At 42.8% G+C, this 8,819-nt stretch overlaps 1 long non-coding RNA gene across 1 annotated transcript; it reads left to right on the top strand.

Annotated features, from left to right (window-relative positions):
* Positions 1–359: 359 nt before the first annotated feature.
* On the top strand, positions 360–8,406 carry LOC129619489 (uncharacterized). Its single transcript, XR_008697903.1, has 3 exons — positions 360–487; positions 7,966–8,080; positions 8,319–8,406. It is a non-coding gene; the product is annotated as an uncharacterized LOC129619489 (long non-coding RNA).
* Positions 8,407–8,819: the final 413 nt, after the last annotated feature.

Raw genomic sequence — 8,819 nt, 5'->3', positions numbered from 1 at the left:
GAAAGTGAAAAGTGAAAGTGAAGTCGCTCAGTCGTGTCTGACTCTTAGCGACCCCATGGACTGCAGCCTACCAGGCTCCTCCATCCATGGGATTTTCCAGGCAAGAGTACTAGAGTGGGGTGCCATTGCCTTCTCCAAGATTTATGCTATTACATTGTAAATCACTAGACTGAAAAAAAATATTGAAGAATTTAAACTCCTGGATTTCTAAAATGTTATACTGTATGTTTTAAAAGAATAAGGTGTTGGCAAGGGTATGGTTTTGTAGACCCGCCGGTTCTCGCTGGTGTGTGATGACTCAGCATGCAGGGTGGGCAGAAGGCTCGCTCTGTGTGGCCCCCTGTACAGGCTGACCTTCACGGTCAGCCACGCCCAGCCCGGGGCACCTGGCCCCATACAGACCTTGACACAGAGTCACTTCCTCCACAGATGCAGCTGCAACCTGGCCATGAAGAACGTGGGCACTCCCTAAGATTCTGGGCTCCAGGTAAACTTCAGGCTTCATTTAAAAATTTTTTTAAGTTGATTTTTTACTACTAGCCCTTCTAAAAGAGGAAAAACAGCTTGAGATATTTTATTCTATTATGAAATAAAATTTTTATACTAATATCTTGCCCTACAATTTGTTTAAAAGAAAAATGAACAGTCACTTATAAGAGAGAAAAAATAAAATAAAATTACACTCCAATATCTCAGTTTCAACTTTTTTTCGGTTCAGTTCAGTTATTCAGTCATGTCTGACTCTTTGCAACCTCATGGACTGCAGCACCCCAGGCCTCCCTACCCATCACCAACTCCTGGAGTTTACTCAAGCTCACGTCCATTGAGTTGGTGATGCCATCCAACCATCTCATCCTCTGTCATCACCCTCTCCTCCTGCCTTCAATCTTTCCCAGCATCAGGGTCTTTTCCAATGAGTCAGTTCTTCGAATCAGGTGACCAAAGTATTAGAGCTTCAGCTACAGCATCAGTCCTTCCAATGAATATTCAGGGCTGATTTCCTTTAGGATGGACTGGTTGGATCTCCTTGCAGTCCAAGGGATTCTCAAGAGTATTCTCCAACACTGCAGTTCAAAAGCATCAATTCTTTGGCACTCAGATTTCTTTATAGTCCAACTCTCACATCCATACATGACAACTTTTTTAAAACCATGTTAAAAATCATTTAGCTTTATTAGATAATTTCCCTAACATGGGAAAGAAAATAGTCAATCAAGTCCAGGAAGCCCAGAGTATCCCAGACAGGATAAACCCAAGGAGGAATACAGAGTAATCAAACTGACAAAAATTAAAGACAAAGATAAAATATTAAAGCAACAAGGGAAAAATGACAAATAGCATACAAGGGAACTCCCATAAGGTTATCTGCTGATTTCTCAGCAGAAACTCTACAAGCCAGAAGGGAATGGCAGCGTATATTTAAAGTGATGAAAGGGAAGAAACTACAACCAAGAATACTCTATCCAGCAAGATTCTTGCTCATATCTGATGGAGAAATCAAAAGTTTTCCAGACAAGAAAAAGTTAAGAAAATTCAGCACCACCAAGCCAGCTGTACAAATGCTAAAGGAACTTCTCTAGGGAGGAAACAGAAGAGATTGAAAAGATCTACACAAAATAAACCCAAAACAATCAAGAAAATGGTCATAGGATCATACATATTGATAATTACCTTAAATGTAAATGGATTAAATGCACCAACCAAAAGACAGAGACTGGCTGGGTGAATGAAAACGTGTATGCACACACTGTCACTTACTGCATCACTCTAGCTAAGTCCCCAAATTGTATGCATTTATTTTATATTGTTAGGTTAATCATGTTTCCATTGTGGCTTGAAATTGTAATTATCTTTTATTTTTTGTCTGGCTATTGATTGTGAAAACTGATAAACATCTTTTACTATAGCCATTATGTAACTATTATTCACTTAATATCCTTGTATCATAATTGGACAAGAGAAAATAATAGAATTCCATATGACACAACCCTTACCGCAGAAAGTGAAGAGGAACTCAAAAGCCTCTTGATGAAAGTGCAAGTGGAGAGTGAAAAAGTTGGCTTAAAGCTCAACATTCAGAAAACGAAGATCATGGCATCCAGTCCCATCACTTCATGGGAAATAGATGGGGAAACAGTGGAAACAGTGCCAGACTTTATTTTTCTGGGCTCCAAAATCACTACAGATGGTGACTGCAGGCATGAAATTAAAAGACGCTTACTCCTTGGAAGGAAAGTTATGACCAACCTAGATAGCATATTCAAAAGCACAGACATTACTTTGCCAAAAAGGTTCGTCTAGTCAAGGCTATGGTTTTTCCTGTGGTCATGTATGGATGTGAGAGTTGGACTGTGAAGAAGGCTGAGCGCCAAAGAATTGATGCTTGTGAACTGTGGTGTTGGAGAAGACTCTTGAGAGTCCCTTGGACTGCAAGGAGATCCAACCAGTCCATTCTAAAGGAGATCAGCCCTGGGATTTCTTTGAAAGGAATGATGCTAAAGCTGAAACTTCAGTACTTTGGCCACCTCATGCGAAGAGTTGACTCATTGGAAAAGACTCTGATGCTGGGAGGGATTAGTGGCAGGAGGAGAAGGGGATGACAGAGGATGAGATGGCTGGATGGCATCACTGACTTGATGGACGTGAGTCTGGGTGAAGTCCGGGAGTTGGTGATGGACAGGGAGGCCTGGCGTGCTGTGATTCATGGGGTCGCAAAGAGTCGGACACAACTGAGCAACTGATCTGATCTGATCTGATATCACCAAAACTACCATTTAACAGAAAACCTTGTAATTGCTTTTTAAAATCCAGATACATATCAGAATTATCTTGGTAGGTTTTAAAAAATACAAATGCTTACGTATTCCTTTTTTTCTCCAGAGCTCCAGTTATGTTTCTAATGAGAAGCCATGTTTAAAAACAACTAGACTATATGGTTATCTAGTTTGTTTCACTTTTTCTATTAATATGTCATATTCAGTGCTCCCATTTCATTTAGTTTATGTTTTCCAATTTCCCCATCTCTTTTTTTTTTATATTCTTTCTCAAGCCTTTATCAAGCATAGTAGAAAATCCTTTCTGACTTAATATGAATAGAATGCTAGATTTCTAATTTAAAAAAGATACACGACAAGCAACAAAATTTTACAGTATAGCACAGGGAATTATAGTTATTATCTTGCAATAACCTATAATGAAAAATACTCTGAAAAATAATATATGTATATGTATAACTGAATCACCTTTCTGTGCTCCATAAACTTTGTACATCAACTATATCTCAATAAAATATATATATATATAAAGAGAAAGACCATTCAGTTTTATTAATTAACATATACTAAGTTGACACATGGAGAAGGCAATGGCAACCCACTCCAGTACTCTTGCCTGGAAAATCCCATGGATGGAGGAGCCTGGTAGGCTGCAGTCCATGGGGTCACTAGGAGTCGGACACGACTGAGCGACTTCACTTTCACTTTTCACTTTCATGCATTGGAGAAGGCAATGGCAACCCACTCCAGTGTTCTCTCCTGGAGAATCCCAGGGACAGGGGAGCCTGGTGGGCTGCCGTCTCTGGGGTCGCACAGAGTCGGACACGACTGAAGCGACTTAGCAGCAGCAGCAAGTTCACACATAGTTTAAATAAATCTTTTCACAATGCACTATACAATTCTAGCCCAAAATATAGATTATGAGAATTCAGAAACATTCCTGATGTTCTGATATAAACAATCTAAGAATTGTGTTTCTTATGATTTACAAAATAGAGGTTAGTTATTTAGTAAACATGAATGAATATTAATGTTATTATCTTTTAGGGAAAGGCTACCTATACTATACCTACCTATACGATACTATACCTGCTGCTGCTAAGTCACTTCAGTCGTGTCCGACTCTGTGCGACCCCATAGACAGCAGCCCACCAGGCCCCCCCATCCCTGGAATTCTCCAAGCAAGAACACTGGAGTGGGTTGCCATTTCCTTCTCCAGTGCATAAAAGTGAAAAGTGAAAGTGAAGTCGCTCAGTCATGTCCGACTCTTCGAGACCCCATGGACTGCAGCCCACCAGGCTCCTCTGTCCATGGGATTTTCCAGGCAAGAGTACTGGAGTGGGGTGCCATTGCCTTCTCCGATACTATACCTAAGAAGATAAAATATCTGTACTCCAAAAACTGTAAGACACTGATGAAAGAAATTGAAGGCAACACAGATGGAAAGATATACCATATTCTTGGATTGCTGCTAAGTCACTTCAGTCGTGTCCGACTCTGTGCGACCCCATAGACTGCAGCCCACCAGGCTCCCCCGTCCCTCGGATTCTCCAGGCAAGAACACTGGAGTGGGTTGCCATTTCTTCCTCCAATGCACGAAAGTGAAAAGTGAAAGTGGAGTCGCTCAGTCATGTCCGACTCTTAGCGACCCCATGGACTGCAGCCCACCAGGCTCCTCCGTCCATGGGATTTTCCAGGCAAGAGTACTGGAGTGGGGTGCCATTGCCTTCTCCAATTCTTGGATTGGAGGAGTCAATATTGTTACAATGACCATACTACCCAAGGCAATCTACAGATTCAATGAAATCCCTATCAAATTACCAATGGAAGTTTTCACAGAACTAGAACAAAATATTTTTAATTTTGTATGGCAATACAAAAGACCCCGAATAGCCAAAGCAACCTTGAGAAAGAATGGCGTTGGAAGAATCATGCTTCCTGATGTTTTTCCTCTACACTGTTGGTGGGAATGCAAACTAGCACAGCCACTATGGAGAAGAGTGTGGAGATTCCTTAAAAAACTGGGAATAGAACTGCCCTATGACCCAGCAATACCACTGCTGGGCCCCCCAAGGAAGCCAGATTTGAAAGAGACACATGTACCCCGAAGTTCATTGAAGCACAATTTATGATAGCTGGGACATGAAAGCAACCTAAATGTCCATCAGCAGATGAATGGATAAGGAAGTGGTACATATACAGAATGGAATATTACTCAGCTACTAAAAAAGAACACTTTTGAATCAGTTCTAATGAGGTGGATGAAACTGGAGCCTATTATAGAGTGAAGTAAATCAGAAACACATATATATGGAACTTAGAAAGATGGTACCAATGATCCTACAAGCAGGGCAGCAAAAAAGGCACAGATGTAGAGAACAGAATTTTAGACTCAGTGGAAGAAGGCAAGGGTGGGATGGTTTGTGAGAATAGGATTGAAACATGTGTATTACCCTATGTAAAATAGATGACCAATGCAAGTTCAATTCAGGAAGCAGGGCACCCAGAGCTGGTGCTCTGGGATAACCCAGAGGGATGGGGTGGGAAGGGAGGTGGGAGGGGGGTTCAGGATGGGGGGACACATGTGCACCTGTGGGTGATTCATGTGAATGTATGGCTGCTGCTGCTGCTAAGTCGCTTCAGTCATGTCCGACTCTGTGGACCCCACAGATGGCAGCCCACCAGGCTTCCCCGTCCCTGGGCTTCTCCAGGCAAGAACACTGGAGTGGGTTGCCATTTCCTTCTCCAATGCATGAAAGTGAAAAGTGAAAGTGAAGTCGCTCAGTCATGTCCGACTCTTAGCGACCCCATGGACTGCAGCCTACCAGGCTCCTCCGTCCATGGGATTTTCCAGGCAAGAGTACTGGAGTGGGGTGCCATTGCCTTCTCCGGAATGTATGGCAAAAACCACAATATTGTAATTATCCTCCAATTAAAATAAACTAATTAAAAAATTTTTCAATGCTAACACAAAAGAACTTTCAAGAACTCCTTTTGCTCCAAGAAGTGGATGTTCTGCAGTGGTGGTTCAGACATGAAGAGTCTTGGCAGGTAAGGTAGCTGGTTCTCCTTCAGGGCAGTAGCACAACTCAGACTCTGGAAAAAATATATTTCCCACTCAAGAACCTCCAAATAAGAATATTCTAGAACCTGGTCATTTGGACATTTGACAACTGTCTATTTAGCATCTTTGGTGTCTCAGATGAGGTGCTGGGAACGAGAAGATATGGGAGCCAGCCTGAGAGGCCCTCCCAGCTAGTCGGGGAGCGGCCAGAAGCACCGTCCTGGGGAAGATGGAGAGAGTGGAGACTGTCACACCCTTGGCAGCTTGTGGGCCAGGTCTGGCTCCCAGCGTGTTTTGTTTGGCTTCAACAGTGTTGTGCTAGATTAGCTTTTAAAATTATGAAATAGCTGCCAACATGAAAAAATTTGGAAAATTCATGCACACTCATGAACACGCACTCCCCACACACATTTACCTCCAGATGTTCAGCATCTTTTTACAAGCTCAGGAGACCTAGAGACAACTAGGCCCACATTTCTGCCTCACTAGGAGTACATAACTTGGTTCCCCACGTTCCCCTGCAAGTGCCCATGGACGCCCCGGAAGGGCCGCCTGTGTTACCAGTCAGACCACTGACTGGAGCTTCGATAACGGGAGTGTGTCCTCAGTCACAGGTGCAAGCCATATACGCAATGTACATTTTTTTAACAGCTGCATTTTTTTTAACAGAAGAAATAGATAAAATAATTTAGCAATGTATTTTGTTTAACCCAATATGTCGAAATGTGATTTCACCAATATAAAAATTATTGAGATACTTGGATTCTTTATTCATACTAAAGCGAAAGTGTTAGTCGCTCAGTCATGTTCCACTCTTTGCGACCCCATGGACTGTAGCCCACCAGGCTCCTCTGTCCATGGGATTTTTCAGGCAAGAATACTGAAGTGGTTTACCATTCCCTTCTCCAAGGCATCTTTCTGATCCAGGGATCGAACCCAGGTCTCCAGCATTGCAGGCAGATTCTTTACCATCTGAGCCACCAGAGAAGCCCATACTAAATCTTTGTAATTCAGTGTTATTCTTACAGTACATCCCAAGTCAGCCTCTCCCTGTTTCAGTGGCACAGGTGGGGGCAGACAGGACAGCGGAGGGTTACAGTGCGGTACCTGGTGTGGGGCTGGGTGCTGGAGGGCCAGGCTGGAGAGAGAGGTTAGCATCGGATCATGAGTGTCCGTAAGGGGGTGCTTTCTGTACTTCTAATTGAGCTGACTCATTGGAAAAGACCCTGATGCTGGGAAAGATTGAGAGCAGGAGAAGGGGGTGACAGAGAATGAGATGGTTGGATGGCATCACGGACTCAATGGACATGAGTTTGAGCAAGCTCTGGAGTTGGTGATGGGCAGGGAGGCCTGGCATGCTGCAGTCCATGGGCTCGCAGAGTCAGGCATGACTGAGTGACTGAACTGAACTGAGAAATCACTGAAATTCTATTTGGGTGCTTCAGTTTGATGTTTTGAAAAACCCTGTATTGTATCTAAAGTTCCTCCTCTCACATTTTAAATCCACTTACTCTTGAACCACCTGAATGTGTACAGAGAACAGCCGAGTAAGAGCTTCTAGATGTTTCCAAACTCTTTCTTGCAGAGTGCTGGGGATTCCAAGTCTGGACCTCAGAGGGAGGGGGATGGGACAGAGGGCCCTGGAGCACCACCCAGGAGCCAACGGGAGGAGCTCTGTCAAGTCAGTTTTACATGCTGTTAGTATGTGCAAGATTTTATTTATAGAAAGAGCTCTGCTGGTTTTTGTTTTTTCACTGTTTGAAAAACACTCCTTTACAATATAATTTTCCAGAACATATAAAATAGTCTCTTTCATGTTAGCTAGTTAAGTACTTGGTGTGTTTCCCATTCGCTTCATATATCCTTTATGAAACCTTTATTCACGTTAAATCCCTTTATCCGGGTTAGCCCCAACATAAACTGGGTACCAGAACTACTCATATTACACCAAAAGAGGTCTTTAAAAAAATGTAGTCATGTTTAATGCCTTTAAGTCTTAAAGGGGTTATTTTGTTACCATGTATCTTCAAAAATCTCATGTTAATGAGTAAGTATGGATCTGATTGCATAATTATTTATAAGATTTTTAAAATAACCGTTGAACTTCATTTTTATTAAATGAATCAGTAACAGATGATCAGAAACAGACTACAAGAGGAAGTGGAGTGTGAAGAAAGAATTGGCTTCTAAACCTTCCAACTGAACTGACCAAGCTCACCCACGCCCTTCCCCAAACCCATCTGTAAGTTGATCTCTCGGCAAAAGAAAGAAAAAGGGCTTTCCATCTTTGTGACTTATAGGGAGTAAAGAACAAAGTCTCTGCCTCTAAACTCTGGCCACCTCTGATTTTCCTGTGCTCTCCGGTCCTTTCTCTGCGGTGAGAGGGTGAGCGCACACGGGAAGGCTTGTTTGCATTGCTTGGGAGCATTTATCTGCCTCCATTCCTGACTTCTCTGACCTTCTTTCCCTTCTCCTCACAGGCTTTCTCTGCATTTTCATTAATAGTTGATCATTCCTTACCTGCCAGTCAACTGAAACATTTAATGATGGTTCCAAATACTCCTCTACGACATCAGGCTGTGTTTTAGGGAATTCCCTCCATCTGATGACTCTGATGTGTCCAGGTAAAGCCTGTGACAGAAATCTATTCAAACCCAGAACTTTTGGCAAAGGAATTCTGTATGATGTGTTCAGTTGAAAGGTTTCTCTATATGTCCTCAATATCCCTCACTGTCTCCTGAAAAGGCCTGAGGGAAGCCACATGTGACTGTAAGTTACAATGGTTAGTGGAACAAGGGCTGGGGTGGGGAAAGCATGATGGCAGACTCTGGGGGTTGGGGGGACAGTGGCTGTGCCCCAGCACAGGTTTATAGACATTCAGCCCTTCATTCCACTAAATGCATTGAGGGGCTCATTAATCCCGGGACAGACACACAAGACATCATCCAGAAAGTGGAACCAAGGCTGGAGAATTGACTCTA

Source organism: Bubalus kerabau, chromosome 9, assembly GCF_029407905.1.
Source record: "Bubalus kerabau isolate K-KA32 ecotype Philippines breed swamp buffalo chromosome 9, PCC_UOA_SB_1v2, whole genome shotgun sequence".
Taxonomy (NCBI): domain Eukaryota; kingdom Metazoa; phylum Chordata; class Mammalia; order Artiodactyla; family Bovidae; genus Bubalus; species Bubalus kerabau.
Note: the sequence above shows the minus strand (reverse complement) of the source record. Positions and strands in the feature narration are given on the sequence as shown.